This window comes from Lates calcarifer, linkage group LG16_LG22, assembly GCF_001640805.2.
Source record: "Lates calcarifer isolate ASB-BC8 linkage group LG16_LG22, TLL_Latcal_v3, whole genome shotgun sequence".
Lineage (NCBI taxonomy): Eukaryota > Metazoa > Chordata > Actinopteri > Centropomidae > Lates > Lates calcarifer.
The window spans coordinates 22,445,276-22,465,278 of record NC_066848.1 but is presented as its reverse complement, the minus strand read 5'-3'; the positions used below and the strand labels follow the sequence as shown (position 1 = coordinate 22,465,278).

Below are 20,003 nucleotides of genomic sequence, written 5' to 3'. Positions count from 1 at the left end.
ACTCTCACTGTTTGTTCCTGAAGGAGGCTCACTGCCTCCTGGTCTTGACGTGATCTCACAGCCAACTTCTCACTTCGGTACAGAAGCACATCCATCTGCCACAATTTCTCCACGCATGAGAATAGGTCTGTTTGGGATGATGCAGATGTGAAAAGGCACTGTGATACATCAGGGGTGAGCTTAATGTCTTGAGCTGGGCCTTGCTAAGTCCATCCCAGAAGTGTTCTCACTGCGGCTAGCCCACCAGGTGGGCCCAGTTGAACAGACTCTATGGGTGTGATGATGTGTGTACAGTCAGCCTATCAGCAGCATAGGGTGAAATCTGTTCAATCACTGGAGAGGCAACTTAGCTAGATGCTTATACTAATGCTGCAGCGTACTGACAGAATGGGTGTGTTCTGCCAGCCCCAGCTGCTTGGCGGAGAATGCACTCTGGATCTTATCCTTCTTATTGGGCTCTGCAGCAGGGGACATGGTGTAAGATACAGCCGCCCCGTGAAGCACCTGTAGCTCCTGTCTGACTGTGCGGAGGGCCAGCTTCTCTGGTTTGCCCTTAAGGCCTAACTAATTTGCTGCAGAATGGAGAAGGATGGTCCTCTCTGATCCGTCATCTAGGACATCATACGCCTCCAACGACTTGCTACCATTCCTTATGATAACCTTGCTGATCTTCAGGAGCACTTTAGTTATATGCTGGGCAGTCGACATACAGGACTTTACTGGCTGTGTTCACGAGAGTTCTCTGTTGTGGTTGTTGCTGGCATTTGTGTTTTATTCTCTGTTCTCTCGTTCACCTCATGCAACACAGGGAGATGCCTTCGGTTGCATATCTTGCAGGGGGCCTTTAATGTGTACTTAGCTGCCTGATGGCCACGACTGCAACGCCAACATTTGTTGTTGCCTTTGATCCAAGACACCTTTTGATCTCTGTGTAGCTGCTTGAAATTGACACAGTTGTTCAGAAAGTGTTTGTCGTTGTCACAGTATGGACAGTAGGCTCTCCCTTCTTCCATCTTACTGTGATTGCTACCCGGAAGCTCTGACTTGGGCAGGGCTGGAGGAGTCTTTGTTCCTGCAGTCTTCTCTGTGCAGCTCCACATGGTCTCCTGTTTTGGCCATCCATCAGCTCTCCAATGCATTGCACAGCCAGCTTGTGAGGCTGCCCATACATTTTGGTGAGGGCCAACATCGTAAGGCTACGAGGAGTTGCTATAGGAATCTGCCACGAGTGAAGCTTCCTCACATTTGAGGTGATCTGTGAGGATCTGGAACTTAAATCACTCTGTGGCATCATCTGGGAGGAGGTTCTCCAGTTCAGTCTCCATCCTTGAGGCCCTCTGTATGTAAGCTCTCAGGTGGATGGCTGGTCTGCATAATTGGGTCAATGAGGGGGATATCCTCTCTCTGTGTTCACTCTGTATACCCATACCGTGGCTCACAGGGTGCAGAGAATAGCCGTTGTTGCGTTCTCTGGCCATACTGGTCTGCACGGGGGAAGCTTGTTTGAGGAAGGGCATAAGAGTATGGTGTGTGATAGGGGTCTTCTTCCACCTTGAATGACATTCTAAGATGGGAGAAACCCTCTGCTAGTTTGTCACCAAGGTCAGTAGGGAGCTGGTACGCTTCTCTGCGGTCAGAATGATGCACTGTATCATGCATCCAAGCTGATGGTGGATAATATCTGTCCTGCTCACAATCACCTGTGCTTGATGGCAGGCAGGAACGTGAAAGTGGCTGTGGTGGTCTGGTTGGGACTCTTATCTCTGTCACCAGTCTCTGGAACTGTTGCCGTAGCTCATTGTTCTGTTGACTCATCTCCTTCAGTGCAGCAACAAGTTCAGGTAGCTAGTTGATCTGGTGCTTCAGAGCTACATTCTCTGAGTTGATCTGCTGCCACCTGTTGGACACATCTGGCAAGTGATTTCTTTTTGTGGCACAGATCCTCACTGTCACCCTTCATGTATTGAACATGAGTCCTCCCTTTTCTAACAGTACACCCTGGTCTGGTGCACTGTCTTGGCTAATCGGCGTTGTGGCCCTGGAGGGCACCTCTGCCCCTAGTGACTCCTGCTCAGCTTCTTGTCTGTTCTGGGGAATTGGTGTATTGAACTGCCTCTGAGACCCTGGCCCGCTTAGATCATAGTCCAACAGGTGGGAGGGAATTGTTCCCTGTCTTTTGGGTTGGGTGACCGTTTCATCTGGCTGGGGGTGTTGCATCTTGAAGGACCATTGAAAGCTAGTGAGCTATAATGCTGGTAGGATTGTTCAAATCACTGCGGAGAGTCCAGTCAGAACTCCAGTGCAGTACAGGAGGGGTTCCAATCACCAGTCTTTGTTGCAAGACAGAGTTCTTTATTTATGTTCAGGACATAATTAGGAGGCGATACACAGTGGTATTGAGACTTGTGGTTTCTGTAGCATAAACAAAGCAAATGCAAATAAATTTAGATACACAAGTGATACTATCAATATCTATCATATACTCCCTTTATATAAACCTCAATGAACCCAAATACCCTGAGCATGTACTGCTGTTTCAGGGTCAACATACAAGTATATTACAAACTACTCTGTGCTTAGATGTATACTATTCTGTTACTGTCCATCAGGCTAAAGCACACATCTGAAATTAGGTCAATCTCACAAATCCCAATGTTACAAACTATGGCTTAACTGACATATCTGGAGTAATTAATTAAACTTTGGTGAACTTGTAACTCTCTGTGCTGTTTGATAGCTTGCGTCTTCTCTCTTCTCATACAACCCGCCGCTTGCTCTGCTGGCCGATCAGGCTCCGCCATCTTAAAGGGACAGGCGGCCTTTTAAACACACATGTTGTTAGTGTTTGCAGTAAGTAAATGCAGTATGTGGAAAACACTACATAATTCGCAGTGTTGCTGTGAGACACACAGGTGAGTTACTGTACACTGGTATGAATGATGGTTGTCATGATAAGCCATCATTCCATTGGGTCAGCAGAGTCAAGTGAGTTGTAGGTGTAGGGGAATTATGAATGACAATTTCCCATGTGGGTTAATGAAGTATCTATCTCAGGGGTGCACACACTTTTTCAGCATGCGAGCTACTTATAAAATGCTTGTAATATAAAATATAATTACAAGCATTTCATATGTATCAAAAGCTTTTATTGACAATTACACTGAGTTCACGCAACAAGTCAATATTTGCAGTGTTGACCCTTCTTTTTCAAGACCTTTGCAATTCTCCCTGGCATGCTGTCAATCAACTTCTGGACCAAATCCTGACTGATGGCAGTCCATTCTTGCATAATCAATGCTTGGAGTTTGTCAGTGTCACAGCCCGGCTCAACAACTGTGACAAGAGAGGGAGACGGCACGAGTTGGCAGATTAAAAACCAGCAATTTATTTTACAAAAAAAAAAGAGAGAATAGCCAAACACATGAACAACCAAACTAACAAAAAGAAAACAGCAGCTGCTGCCACCACGGTTGGCCGGGACCAGGAACCATCCTCCAAGCTCCCAGCCCCCTATCGGACTCCAGACTGAGGGTTAATATAAGACGGAGCACACACTAGGCCCAGGTGTGGCTCAATCAGCTGATGACCCTCCACCCTACACCTGTAGCAAGAAAGAAGTAGAAGGAAAACAACAGGGACACCTAGTGTCCAGGTGGAGGAGTCGTCACATCAGAATTTGTGGGTTTTTGTTTGTCCACCCGCCTCTTGAGGATTGGCCACAAGTTCTCAATGGGATTAAGATCTGGGGAGTTTCCTAGCCATGGACCCAAAATCTGTTTTGTTCCCCGAGTAAAACAAAGTCAGTAAAACAAAGTCTTGAAATGTTTGAGAACTGTCTGTCAGAGTTTGACAATCTGCTCTGTGTAGCATGCACTGTCAAGTTGCACACACGCCTTGCCTTGCGCCTCTAGCTCTGACGCGAGGTTCTGGAAGTTTGCCAAATCATGGCATAATAAATTGGAAGCTTTGTGCACATGAGAAAATAAGCCACAAATAAGGAGGACAAATATGAGAAAATATAGAAGTGGCACACTTTGTTACGAGCTGTGCTTTTGTGAGAGAGCAAGTAGGGCAATTTCATATGCTAAATAATGTGTTTGCGCCATCAGATAGCAAGCAACAGGGGGGTGGGGGCTGTCACCTGTGTAGAGGGAATACAGTGATTCCCAGTTGTTGTACACTGTCTTGTCGGCATTAAAATATGAATGAATGGAATGTGTGGGTGGTGGTGGTCAAAGGCAGGCATTTGCATATTTTTATACAAGTGACAATTGTTTAGAAAAGATATAGCAGAGAAAGGCCAGTGTAGTGCAAACAACCACAAAATGAACTTTTCGAAATAAAGTTGAATGCAGATTAAGTTGAGAGGAAAGTAACTCTAGGGAAACCAGTGCGTGAACTGTTACAGCACTTACTGATTTAAATGTTGGGGTGTTATGGAAAATTGCGTTATACAAAGAATCAGAAGAATGATCAGAAATGATTCAACAATAAAAGTGTGTGTGTGTGACAAATAGAATCGTGGCAAAGATTGTGTGTGTATTGTAACATGAACAAGTAATGAAAATGGTAGGTTTGTGTCCATAAATTGGTTTCATCAAGAGAGTTGGTACCTAACATAGTGTGTATGTGGGACATGTGCGTGTGCCATAGACCGTAAAAATATGATACCATACACAGACAAAGCATGCGGGTTATGTGGCTTGGAGGAACAAAGTCTTTGCAATCATAAATTGAAACAAGTCAATGAAAAACTAATGGTTAAGTACAGTTCTATACAATGTCTACAATTTGCACTTGTGCTTCCATTTATTTATTTTTATGTAGATGTGGTGGTGTGCACCTTTGACTGACCATTGGTATGTACATTTGCCTTATTTTGTACAACATTCTACAGTTTCATTTTGCGTTGGTTACCGAAGTAGCTGCAGATATGTAGTATCTTTAACCTTTGGTGCACACACATGAAAGCGGGTTTCATACTGCTATGTTACGGCACTATGGTGGAAGTAATCTTTAGCTATAAAGGTGGCTAGAGGGAGACCTCTACCAAAAAGGAAAGAGTTGGACTCAAATAACTTTACACGGAATCCTGCGCTGAAGTTGACGAGTGGTTTACTTGCTGCCACTTACAGACAACAATAACCTTGCAATATCTCAAAGCAAGCAACACACATTACCAAGATGTGAACTTTAATGACACATGGGTGAATAAGTTCTGTCCTGATTCTGCTAGTGAGCAACCACCACAGGCTTGTGACTCTTGTAGTACACCAGTTGTTGTACTTACCCAGGAAGAGCTCCTGCATGATCAACACACACATATCAAGACACCTGTCTCATGCTGGTTGGTATTGGGCAAGAGGCTCTTGACCAGTACTTTGATCACATCTTGAACATCGCTCCTGCTAAAGGTAACTCCCTGGTTAAACTCCTGACTGATCAAAGTAATGAGGCTAAGTGCTTTCCCGTTCTTTTCCCACAAGGCAGCCCTACGTACCATGACAGCAGACCACAGCGCATCACCCTGTTGCAATACTTTAACAACAGGATTACGCATGGAGATGGCAGTTTTTTTAGTAACATGGAGTACTTCTTCTTTGTGCAGTATATGTGTGAGGTTGAACAGGTGCTATCCAGTGTGTCTATAGCCCTACGCAAAGGCCACACACAATCTGCTTCACAGCCTCTCTGCAGTGACATGTTTAGAACTGAGGAGTCATTCAAGAAAATGCTTGAATTCAATGAAGGATACTGTTTTCTTAAACCAATTTGTGGCACCCCAGCTTTCTGGGAGGTGGCACAGCGTGACCTATAGCCTGTATCCTCCAGCTTGGTATCCCCACCTGGTTCTGTTCTTTCTCCTCAGCAGACATGAGATGGTCAAATCTTCTCTATCTTGAAGCAGGAAGGCCACAGACAAACTGCTGATGACTTAGACTGGGCACAGAGATGCAAGCTTCTGTGCCGTGATCCAGTCACTGCCACTTGCATGTTTGACTGTCGCTGGCATGTCTTCTTGAAGGAGGTCCTCGTGTCTCCAGCTCATCCCATCGGCAAGATCCAAGATTACTTCTACCGCATGGAATTCCAGCAGCGCGGCTCACCACATGTCCACTGCCTCTTTTGGAATGAGAATGCCTCCATCAGCTACAAGAACACAGCAGAAGTAGTCACACAATTTATCAACAAATACATGACTTGTGAGTTGCCAGCACATGACCAGACTTTACTTGAGGCTGTGACCTCAACATCATAGCCACTCCAAAACCTGCAAGAAAAACAAAACTGTCTGTCGTTTCAACTTTCCCAAGCCCCCTTCTGCTCGCACCTTCATTTGTCGCAAAACCTCTGACAACCTGGTCGCCTGTGCCTGTCCCGCTGCCAGCTTGCTCTTGTAAACCTGTTCGCAACATGACAAAAGAGGAAGCAGGTAAGATCATGAGCGCAATTAAAGCTGCTCTTTCTGATGGCAACACCAATTTCACCACCATTGACCAGAACTTCTTTGAGAAGGCCTACAGGCGCTGCTCCCGGAAAACATGAGTGGTGTTAAAGCACCAAGCTGACGAGGTCTGGATCAACCAGTACAGCAGAGCACTCTTAAAATGCTGGAACGCAAACATTGATATTCAGTATGTGGTTGATGCCTACACTTGTGTTGTGTACATCATTTTGTACATTTCCAAGGCTGAAAAAGAGATAGGCCTTCTACTGCAAAATGCCCAACACGAGGCCAGCAAGGACGCCACTAGTGCTAAAGTGTCTACTTGCACAACAGAGTCAGTCTGTAAACGGCCTCTTGAGCACAAACATCTAACAGTCACTTATAAGAGTGAGAGCAAAGGAGGAGGACTAGTGACTAGTCTTGTCAACCGTTACAAGAACCGAACACACCAAGATCCCTTTAACGTGTATGGCCACATTAGCATCACAATATCACATCATGTCTAAAAATGAAACCACCTGGAACAAGATCAAACTTGATCATCATCTCGCAGCTTTTCATGCCATACCGCTGCGACATAGACCTGAAGCCCTCCGCTTACGTCACCTACGAGCTCTTCTACTCTTGTGGCATTCTTAAGTCAGTGGATGGGCTGCTACATTCAGTCAAGTCTGTTGTTGACAAAAACTGTTGTCTGCTTGGGAGGGACGCTGAAACCTTAGACAGCATCCACAACTCCATCGACAACCAGGGTGTTCTTGAGGACACATGGTGCGAGATGTGTCCTGAGCAGCAACTTGATCGCTTGGAGTATGTAGAACTTGCCAGTAGTGCCCAGCAAGCCGATGAGACAGCATCCCTGACCTTGGGCAGGGCACAGGGACCCAGGTGGAGAAAAAAGGGGGCACTCTGAGCAGGGCCAACGGCTTGGCGCTGCTACGCACCCTGAACCCAACACAGCAGGGCATTTTCTTTCATACCAGACAATGGTGCCACCACCCATTCATCTTTTTGTCACCGGGGGTGCAGGGACTGGTAAGAGCTACCTCATCAAGGCTATCCAGCACAAAGCCAAACCCTTACTGGCACCAGTGGCTCTGCACCTTGACGATATCACCGTCTTGATCATGGCTCCTACAGGCACTGTCGCCTACAATTTGCGCGCTCCAACAATCCACACCGCATTTAGCATCAGCAAGGACATCCGCCTTCCTTACACGCTGTTGGGTGAGGACAAGCTCAATACTTTGTGTGTCAAATATGCCAGCTTGAAAATATTGATCATTGACGAAATCTCCATGGTCAACCACAACTTGCTGGCATACATCCATGGATGCCTCCACCATCTGGTGACACCTCCCTCTTTGGAAGCGTCACTGTCATTGTGGTGGGTAACTTCTTTCAGCTGCATCATGAGAGGCAAGCCCCTATACGTCCAGAACATGGGCGCTGATCTGTAGTCTGGCACTTTTCAAATGGTGAAGTTAACCGGCATTATGCGCCAGTGCCATCTCTCCTGAACTGCCTCAGGCAATATTCTAAAGGTGCCCCCTTGCTGCTTGATGACCTCCAAGTCCTCCAATCTTGCAAAACTGGGGAGGAGAGCTCAGCACTACACATCTTTGCGACAAACAAGCAGGTTTCAACTCACAACACCCTCCGCCTATGCCTCTATCTCTACTGCCTTCCCAAAAACCATCTGTGTCCTCTTCAGTGACCACCACATTGGCACAATGGCGCAAGCGCCATTCTCACCCTTCTGCTGTCACCTCTACCAGCATTGAATCCGAAGAAGAAACAGTCACAGCTAGAGGTGGCCTACGCAGGCTGTTCCCCTTGAAACTTGGGAGTGCACTGTCTGGCTGACTGTTGACAAGGCAGTAGTATCCCTCTCTAAAATCTTTGCACCTGGGCAAGCCTACATTGCTTCGAGCCGTGTTCGCAGCTTGTCCAGCTTGGTCATTCAAGACTTTGCAGAGAAAGCCGTTTATTGCAAGGACAGCATCAAAGAAGTGCCGACCACCATGCCCCACTTGTCTCTTGAGGATACCTCATCTGTCACCTGCCCTTCAAATGCTTTCAGCGTCTTTTTGTTGGATGCCCAAGGCTTGCGCGCGCATTCACAAGACTTGGATTTGTGCACACAGCCGATTCGCCCACATTGCATTGTCATCACAGAGACATGGCTGCCTGCAGCTTCGATGCTTGACTCTGTACAACTCAAGGGATACACCTGACTTCTTTAAGTCAGACAGAGCTGCAAGGAAGAAACATTTAAAACCCATGGGGTGAGGAGACAATAGAAGTATGACAGTTCTCGCATATCTGATGTGGTGGTATTGTACAACCCATTTGAAATCAGAATGTAACAAATGGTTCATTCTTAATGTATATTTGAGGTGACTAAATCTTAAATCTCACTAGTATTTCAACTCAAAATTTGTGGGAGACAAAAGTATAATTTACACTGTGTGTGTGTGTGTATATATATAATATACACACACCTGTGTGTGTGTGTGTGTTTAATGTTAGCGACCAGTCTTTACTAGAACACAATTATCAATGGGAGTGTAATTTGATTAATGTGTGTTATGAAAGGTTGCTCTAAACATGTGGTTTTGCAGGCGACTCTTTACCTTGGATAAAGAGGGCTTAGATTTTTATAATGTAACATTATCTGTGTGTGTGTGTGTGTGTGGCGTATAGTAGCATGTGTGTTTGATACTTTTATTGTTTGCTTGTTTCATCATGTTTACCACAGAAAATAAAGCTAAGGCTATTAAGTTTCAAATAGAAAGATGTATACATATGCCGTTTTATTTTTCTGTAAAGATTTAAAACGGCTCATTTTGACCAGAATGGTATACAGAGAGGGTACTGGCAGAGTTCATTTTACTGACTTACTAAAGCTTAGTTTACTTTCACAAAGCACAATTTTAACAAGTTTAACACAGTGTTTAAAACTGGCACACAAACCTAACATTTTACCAACAAAGGTGTTGGGGGAGGAGTCAAAGGACTCCTAGCCAATGCCAGCCATTCCTTTTTTTAGTTGGCGTGATTAACTCGTGGCGGTACATATAAACACTCTTCTGAGTTGTCGTTGTAGTCTGTCTTTTGACATCCACGACATCGCCATTTTCTTGACTCAACTACACCATTTTACTCAGGACTACTTCTTCCAAACGGTCAGCATGTTACAGTTATATTCATTCAAACTGTATTATTATTTTTCTTAAAAAAAAGTGTGGTCTAACTAGGAGCCATTCTGACTGTGGATATTTTTGTGGAGATCATCCCATCACTTTAAAAATTTCTTTTAGCTCTCAAGGTACCATTTTTAACAAGAATATATGTCCTTCACCCGTTGTTGTAGAAAGCACAAACTAGCAGCAGCTAGACTCTTTCAAACCGTAAGTAATTCTCTTTAAAGCATGTAGTTGTTAGCTGTAGTATTCGATGTATTAAAACCACTAAATCTGCCTGCTTAATTCCAGAGCTTTTACATATACCAAAGCGCAAGAGATCTGTGACAAGTACAGACACAGAGTGAGTACTTTATATTTATTTGTTTATTTATATAAAGTTATATTTTGTTGGTGTATATGTGAAGTGTATATTTTTATATCAACAGGTGAAGAAGGATCGGTGGCAGCACCCACACCACAACCGGTGCAAGCTTCTGGGGAGGCATTGGAAGCTGAACAAGAGCGAGCTTTTCGGGAGGTAGAAGCAGCAAAGCAATTTCTAGTGGAGTGGAATGAAATAACCCACCTGGAGGAAGAGGCATTGTTGACATCTGCACAGCATGCTAACTACTATCAAGGTAGTGAACACCTTTTTTTTGACAATGTGTTAAATGATTATGTTAGCACCCCTTTTCCTGACACTGTGTCTGATGATTTTTTGTTGTTCCCATCCCAAAGTGTGATTGTTTCTGGTCATATTATTGCTGAGGTGGATGAAATAACCCCCACATTACCTAACACAGTTTCCAGTATCCCACTAGACAGCCTTGAGGAATTGACTGAGCTTGATTTAAGTGCGCTTTATAATAGCTGTTTAAACTACAGAGTACAGTGAGGCAGTCACTGCGTAATCTGATAAGGGAAAGACTTGAGCAGATTCCCCAAATTAATGACAGGTTAAACCAAATTTCCCAAATTAATGAAAAATTAGATCATATCAATGTCAATTTAGGCCTGATACCCTAAATTATTGGCGGACTAGAGCAAATTTCCCAAATTAACATCAAACTAGACCAGATCAACACAAAATTAGAACTGGTTCCTCAGATTAATGAAAAATTAGTCCATATTACCTCCAAGATAGACCAACAGGAGGCTAAAATTGAAAATTTGATTAAGTCGAACTCCAACACCAAAAAACTTGTATTGGACAACTTAAAAAACCTGGAGAAAGCATTTACAACACTAGTCAACAATACAAATCATATTCACTCCGTGTTAAACAGGTGTGATATCAGATCCTTAATCTTACTAGCTGTAGGAAAAACATAGCCCAACCCAACAAAATTTTTAAATGCAGTGACGGCTCTAGTCGTGTGGTTGTTAATGATAATGACAATTTGGTAGAAGAAGAATATCAGTCTGATCAGTCACATGTTTTTTTCCATTGACGCTGAGGCATTTAAACAGTGGGAGGTAGACATTAAAAGAAAATTTGATGCTATGCGTGAGTGGGGGTGGTGCTTGCGCAAGCGATTGGTTGAGCCTGATATTACATCTGATGGTGCTGGAACGTCTTCTCGTACATGTTGTAGTACCGGGGGTGGTTCTAATGTCTCTAATAATTCTGTATCACGTGGTGTTGCTGCTGCTGCTGTTGGTACCGGTGCTGCTGCTGCAGCTGTTAGTGAGTCTGATGATCAAATACAACATGAGCCGCTGGCTGAAAGTGATCATGGTGAACATGATCTGGTAGAGGACAGGCTGAGATTAGGGACATACCTGTCTTTAACACTCTAGAACTGCGACAGCGTGTTGATTTTAGAAACATGAATAATCCAGAGCAGGTGCCTGCTAGGGTCAGAGAAAGTTTGTCTGGTGTTATTGTTCAGGCGCTAAAGGCATTGCAGCCGGGTAGTGTTTTAAATGTTGTTTTGAGAGGGCCATCTCTGGCCAGCGACGAAGTTGTTTTACATGTGGACAATGATTACAATGTGGACTTGTTTTTAGAAGAAATTGCACAGGTTATGCAGAGTAATGTCGACTCCGTATCAGATGAGCACCCATTGTGTGCTCACACTGCAGGGAGCGTAAATTGGACCTCCCTCATCAATGCTTTATCCAACCCATCGAAAAACAAAAGCCCCAGCAGAATTACATTCTCTATGATTTTGATACTAGATACCACAATGGTAAGCATGAGGCCAATTTTGTGTGTGCAATGGACATGAGTGGGAACAAGTTTTGTTTCAACACATTAAAGTGTGTGGGTACGTTTGTCAAACACTACAGGTGCCCGAGATTTCAGGGGTACACATTTATTGCGCACAATGCATCCGGTTTTGACAGCTACATACTGGAGTACTTTGTTGGTACTGTAACAATGAGAGATAGCAGAGTAATTCTCATGTATGACAAACCATACCAACAGCGGTGGAGTGTGAATGGGCGCTACAGACAAGCGTAGATCCGGCGGCAAAACATTTTTTGTCGCTGTATTAAAAAACCAGAACGCCTGGACCCCAGAAAGGCTCTTTTTGGTGGCCGTACAAATGCCATGAAATTGCACAAGGTTGACTGTGACACTGATGAAAAAATTCATTATCTTGATTTCACCAGCCTGTACCCCACAATCCAATCCAAAAAAGAATACCCAACCGCAAATCATCTATAACAACTTTGACAGTATTGACAGCTATTTTGGCTTTGTCAATTGCACTGTGCTGCCACCAAGAGGCCTGTACCACCCCATCCTGCCCTACAGGTGCCACAGAAAACATGCGCAGAAGAGCAAAATCAAAATGGTGAGTGCAGGCAGAGTGACGGTGCTAGACAGCTGTCAGGCACATGGATGACATTTGAGCTTGAAAAAGCGCTGCAGAAAGGGTACCAAATAGCCTGCATTGATGAGGTGTGGCATTTTCCTAACAAGACAGATACTTTGTTTAAGGAGTATGTCAAAACATTTCTAAAATGCAAACAGGAGGCATCCGGCCACCCGAAACACGTGAAAACTCCTGAAGATCAGCAAGAATACATTGCTGATTATTATGAAAAGGAGGGCATCAGGTTAGATCTGGCCAAGATCCGTGTTAACAAGGCAGTTACAATAAACTACTCCTAAACTCGCTGTGGGGCAGGTTCGGGATGAGGAGTAATATGCCGTCGTGTGACTTGATTACAGATCCAGACAGATTCACACAGCTGATGTTTAGTGATCATTACAATGTGAGGCAGTGCTGTTTCATCTCAGACGATGTGGCCATGGTGCAGTGGAGCCATGCTGACGGCAGGGGGTCCCAGGTAAAAGATGTGAATGTGTTCATAGGTGCCATGACCACCGCGTACGCCAGGCTCATGTTGTATGATTTACTGGACAAGCTGCAGCAGCGTGTTTTGTACTGTGACACAGACTCTGTCATCTTCAGATCACGACCTGGTGAGTGGATCCCTCCTTTGGACCCTTATCTAGGTGATTTAACAGATGAGTTAAATGACGGGGGTCCTGGGGGGGAGGAGGAATACATCACCGAGTTTGTGTCCGGGGGGCCAAAGTGCTATGCATATCATAAATGCCAGGGGAAGACACAGGTTAAATATAAAGGTGTGACACTTAATGCTGCAAAACAGTCACCCCTGAGTCACTAGCAGGGCTAGTGCATTCATTTGTAGCCAATCAGAGCACAAACGCAGACCTAACGGCTGTATCTGACACCATCAAATGCGATAAAAAGAAGTTTCATCTGAAGAATGAAACAGTTGTTAAGAGTCCAGGTGGTGTACAACAAGCGTAGGGTGTTGCCTGTTGCCTGACAGCCATATGGATACTAACTTAGACCAATGCTTTGATGGCAGACTACAGCACCCGTTTAGTTTGGTTGTCAGCGGCCCCTCTAATTGTGGGAAGACTTTTTTTGTCAAGAGTGTTATTGAAAATGGACCAAGGATTATTTCACACAACGTCGACAACATTGTTTACATTTATTCATGCTGGCAGCCTTTGTATGATCAACTTCTTCAGATAAGAGACATCAACTTTGTAAACGGTTTGCCTGAATCTCAGTGTGATGACGTGTTATTACCCCCAGACAAAATCAACTTGTTAATTATAGACGATTTAATGAATGATGCTAGCAATAACTTAGAAGTACAGAATGTGTTTACCAAATATGTACACCATAGAAATTTAAGATGCATTTATCTGGTTCAGAATTTGTTTACACAAGGTAAGTCCAGCCAGACCATTAGTTTAAATACCAATTATTTTGTTTTGTTTAATAACCCCAGAGATAAATATCAAATTTCAGGCAGACAGATGTTTCCGGGTAACAGTAAATATTTTTTAGAAGCCTTTAATGACGCAACCGGTGTCCCATACGGTTATCTCCTTATAGATTATAAAGCCAAGACACCCGAACATTTAAGACTCAGAACGAATTTGCTTTCAGACCTACCGGTTGTCTATATACCAAAAAAACACAACGGGTGAGGATGTCGTCATGCATGCAGAGAAATCTGGTGCTGCTGAATTTGTTATATAAATCGCCGCCTAGCGTACAAAGAGTCATTATTAGTAATGCTGGTCCTGACTTTATTAGTGCTGTGTGTGAAATAGCTCTTAATGTGTTGAGAGGTAACATCCCACTGACTGACCGACAATACAAACAACTTAAAAAGCAAAAAGCAGTAATCAGACTGGTTGCCGACAAAAGAGTCAAAACTTTGAAATAAAGAAAGACCATCAACCAATCCGGTGGTTTTTTATTACCGTTATTAAGTGCAGCCATTCCGTTTATTGTTAGTCTCATTACTCATGGGTAAAAAATGGAACAGGCACAGAAAATGTTTTTGGTCCCCCAACACTAGTTGGACATGTTGAAACAGCAGCAGCAGAATACAGGGTCCATCAGACAGGCAGCACAAAACGAGTTGGACAAAGTGATGGTCGAGGTATTACAACGTACAGACATGAACATGTACGACAAGGCTAAAAAATATTCCAGCATTCTCCAAAGATACCTATTGCTGGTGAGACAGGATGAGCGTGAAAAGGGTGTATTAATCCTGTTGTTTCCCGTCACTGCAAGTGTTGATGTGGGTGGCACAAGTCAGGATGATGCACATCTTGTTGATGACACCGATGTTAAAGATCTGGTTGTGGAAGATGTGTTAAGACACATGCCAAAAAAGAACAAAAGAAATGCTGAGCTCATTTTGGCAGTGTTAGCCCGTGCATCAGATGTAATATAATGGACTGACCAGGGTGGTATTATCATTAACAAACAACCGATCAGAGGCTCGCATGTCTATGATTTAATAAAAAGTGTAACAGCTGCACACAATGTCACAGATTCCTCAAGGCCTGCAGGTTGGACTTTGTTTTTAAAAACCTTAGCTGATTTAAATGTGCCACTTTCAGCTGTACCAAACACTAAAGTGCGCGCTTCTATTGCAAGGTTTAAGGGAGTCACCGATTCAATCAGCGAATCCAGTATGACAGCATATGATGATTCACCCATCAGCAGAAAACGTTCATGGGTTGAATCACCCCGGTCTAGCACTCCATTTAAAACACCCAAATCAAGGCAGTATAAGCCACACAGGGCACAGGACCCCACCTCAGCATGGGTAGATTTTTAATGCATTCTGTATTTTTTTATTTATATGAAATATTGTTTTGTTCAAGTTGCAGAAATGTTTTTATTCTTATTAAAGTGTTTTTTTTTTCTTATTTACAACAAATAATGTTTTTCTTGTTAAAATGTATTTTTTTCTTTTCCATGTTTAAGGATTGTTTTTATTCTTATTAAAGTTGTTTTTCTTATTTTCATCAAATAATGTTTTTTCTTGTTTACATTAAAGGATTGTTTTTTCTCTGTTGTGGCAAAATGTGTAAATAAATATGTCTGTTACTAAATTCTTTTCTCAAAAAGTGTCTTTAAATTGTTATAGTCGAGCATACATCATTTACCATATTGTACACGTGCAAAATCATCTTCATGGCATATAGCAACAAGATGTATTTTGTTAACAAAACGACAAATCATGGCATCATTACAGACCAGATTGGTTTTCTACTTGTTAATTAAGCATGCACAGACGGCGACCTGTGGTTTGAATCAGCTGGTAATACTCTCTTGTGTAATGACCTCTTTGGAAATAGGGCTGAAATGGTTTACCAGGATAGGATTGTCCGTCTGCATACAAGCCAATAAACTCTGTGTCATAGTTCTCAAAATTAAACGGGTTGCGTCCATAACTTCCCGTATACCCCTCATCAACAAACCCGATTATAAAAAATTTAGGGATTTGTCCGAGGTAGATGTTTTCCTGGTTGCACACCCTTGTACTGGCTGGAATGGAGAATGTTTTTAAAATCACCCTGTCTATAGCATACTTGGTATTAGCATGTTGTAGAGCTCTGCTGTGCGCCAGCCTGATAGCAGGTGCTACTGAGACCTTTTTTACAAATACACTGGCTGACATGATTTTAACAGTATACTGGTCATTTCCACCCGTCATTAGAGAAAACTCATCTTTTGAACGTATAAATTTTAGAGATAGATCAGCGCTGTTTAACAACAGTTTTTCTTGAAAAAATAAATCTGTGTGTATTGGTGAAATTAGTTCCACTATTCGTCTGTTTCTCGTGTATCCCCCTCTCTCCACCAGGCCTGCACTGTCTCCTTCTATGGATGCATCGTCCATGTGACCGCTGGTGTCTTTGCAAAACAATCCTGTGCTAAACTCTGTGTTGAGCGTGTCGGTTCCATAGTTACTCGATTATTCCGATTATTCCGCGGTATGGGCATGTGTTGGAAGACTGTGTTATAAGCTTGTCTCCCAGCATGATGTCCACCTGTGAGAATAGCGAGCCTGGATAGTTGATAAAGCCCACATCCCAATGCATTTGTGATCCTCACACGGGTAAACAAGTATGTATCGTTCAGATCCAGATAATCTTCCCTGCTAGCCGATATGTAAAACTCTATAAGACCAGTGCCTGTTATAGCCAAAACCGGGGGGATTTCAACAAATGTGGATTTTCCAATAGATATCTGTGTGTATGGAACAGTAAACAGTGCCATTTTTCCAACCTAAAATATGTCTTTTAATGTAATCCTGGAGCATTTGGCAGGTGGTCTGCTTCCTTTGACGGGTGCCTTCTTTCTAACGACTTTCTTTGTTTTCGCAGCTGTTTTACATTTTACAAGAGGAAGTGTTACACGCACACCCTGTGGGCGGTCTTTTTAGCGGTTTTTTGGCGTATACCAAGAGACCCTTCCCTTCCTGCTTTCAAGTCATGGTGTTTCTCACGATGTTTGACACCACGTCCCCTACAATGTTTGTGGCAGCCGATTTTAAATGAGGTTTGGCAGTCCTAAATCCTCTTTTTAACAGTGGGATTGCCATTCTAAATAAACTGCAGAATATGCCTCATAGTCCGCTTCCATACTGTGTACTTGTCCCTATAAGCCCTGGTAATTCTCCCCCAGCCTGGTTCATATAGTACGACATAAACCTACTCTCATCGCTGTTGTATGGTGTATGCATCATTTTTTCTTTAGAAATATTGTCTCAAAGATCTGAAGTGTAGTTCAAGTGTAATCACTTTTCTGTACTCAAAAGGTATGTACTGGTTTTGATAGTTTTTTAGAGAAATCTCAATATCATCAATAACTGATTTGGAGAGCGATGTGTAGTGTGGCTTGTCATAAGTCAAAGTGGGCATACGACGGACTTCATCTGATAGATTTATACACTGGGGAAGCGGCACATAGCTGTCACCCAGCAGCTGATAATTTACAATGCCACTATAAACAAATATATTGTAGCATCCACCGTGAATGTCCGCAGGGTGGGGCACGACAAAATGCTTTCTGAATAGTGAATAAGCAGGTATTGTAAACGGTTTCCCCGGTTTAAAATCCAGTATTTCAGCTAATTTTCCTTTAAACGTAAAAGTAATTCCTTCCGACCCCGAAAAATGAATAAAATTTGTTATATTGTTGTACTGTAAACTAATGCGTGCCGTTGCAGTGTTAGCTATGCATTTTGCATTAAATTCTTTTACCATTCTAGCAACAGACTCATAAAGCCCTGTACATAAAGTCACAGTCATTGTCTCCTCTGTTTTAGAATCATAAATTGTCACACTGGCTTCAGCTGCAGGGAATGCTGCCCACGATCTAGCATATTGAAATTCAATGATCCCCACCTCATACGGTTTGCTCAAAACTATATGCTTTGCTAGTTTTGTCCTGTAATGCCATATCTTGTTATTTGGGCATATCTGTGATGAAGTGTTGCTGGGTAGTGTGACATAAAACCCATTCTTCTCCATTGTACTGACACATTTGTGTGTCAGTTTAAAATGAAATGCTTAAGCATGAAATATGCGACTTTTATCGTGCATCAACAATATCTTTTGCAGATATCCATAAGTTACATTTCTCAGGCCACCCAAGCCATTTCACGAAACCTAAATTTTTGTTGAAACGCTCTACCACACACGCCTTCGTCTCATTTGATGTTGAGAAGTGAGTGATTATTTACTGATCCATTAGATGTTGAAAATGTTTATTGTAAAACTCTGTGCCTGCATCCATTTGAAGTTTAACCGGTACACGTCCCTCACTTAGAATGTCCTTAAATGCACTGGTTACCACTGGTCCGGATTTGGATTTGAGACATCTAACCCAGGTGTATTTTGAAAACACGTCAATACACGTTAACAAGTATCGCACACCATCGTCTGTGCAGTATTCAGACATGTCGACCAAATCGGCCTGAAACTGTTTGTCAATACCACTGACCAGAACACTATTCCTGGGAAAATGTTTAACTGCTTTAGTGTGGAGTGTGTACGCATCTTGGCCCAATAGGAAACATTTTACAACCGGTATCTTTAGTGCCACGCCTGTGGACTCCCTGACTGCTTTGCAAAGCTTGTTCACACTACCAAGTCCACCGGGATGTGCTGGATCATAGTAATTTTTTTCCAATGCTCTTTCCATGTTGCAGTGAGACACAAATGACATGATAATGTTGTAACACAGGCTTTTTTATTCACACACATTTACAAAAAACATGTCACACACACACATAATACATCGGCGGGTAATAACACCTTTTTTTTTAATCTGCTGCTTTCCAGGATGCAGTGATAGCACGCAATTGTGCAGCTTTCAGAAAGTCGTCATCGACCAGAGTGTCATACATTTCTTTGATTTTATCAGTGATGTTTTCAACATGTTTTAGCTCATGTAAAATAGTCTCTGCAGCAGCTTGAATCCTGGTTTCAGTACCATACACCCCGTTTCAACACAGAAAGTCGGAGATGGCGAGGATGAAACGTTCGGTCCAGAGCCTCTTCATGAGCTCATCAAAATGTTCCTCATAAAAATACCAGGGGTTTTTGACTGGGGTGGTTGATCTGACAACCATAGCACAGCTCCTCCCAGTACTTGTACAACACATTGTTGAGCAGATGGATGATGCCAATTTTTACGTTGTCCACAAACTTTTTAGACAGCATACCAAGAGGGTGGTCAACAGTCTCTGTAGTTGTGTTGTTTTCCGCCGCTTCATCCGGCTCGGCAGTGATTGGGGATACCTGTGGTGTTTGAAATGAAGGGGATGTGTGTGGTGGTGGTGGTGGTGGAGAGGACATTGTTTTCCAAGAGGGTGTAGATGGTGATGATGGTGGAGTCTGTGGTGTCGATGTTAATGATGCTGAAGCTTTCGGACTGCTGGGAACCTCTGTAAAAACAAGTTTACAGTTAAACAGTGTTTTTATAATACATACACGCTAACAAAAAAAAAAAACAAAAAACATATGACATATGAATAACACATACACTACCTACCACTTATTGGTCAGTAGTTGGCTGGTCTGACGATTTTCGGTCTACACATGAGACCATCTTACGCACAAGTCAGTAAATCGTCAAAAACAAGGCGTTTTCTAACAGTCGTAAAAGCAACGTTGATTTTGTCATTTTTGATGGCAACGTCAACCTCGCTAAACACTCACTGCAGAGCCCTCCAGTCACACCACTGAATAAAAAACATGTCCTTAAGCCACGAATGGAGTTCCTCAAGGGTGTGTTGATATGGGTGTGATTTCCATTTTTCACGCCCTCTGTTAGCTATTACACTATCCCTATCCACACAAACACTGAAAAAAATCCTCAGGAGATCGTATGAAATGCTCTGCCTCAACATGGTAAATTTCAGACCATTGTGCCACATAGAGTGCCTCAGGAAAACCAGGCTGATCAAGGTCTGAGCAGATTACAGAGCAAAACAGACGCCAGTCTCTTACAGACATAAAATGCGACCCACCATAACCCCAACACTCATCC

At 43.0% G+C, this 20,003-nt stretch overlaps 1 pseudogene; it reads left to right on the top strand.

Moving 5' to 3' along the window:
* Positions 1 to 5,000: 5,000 nt before the first annotated feature.
* Positions 5,001 to 8,206, top strand: LOC108895315 (uncharacterized; annotated as a pseudogene).
* The last annotated feature ends 11,797 nt before the right edge of the window (positions 8,207 to 20,003 follow it).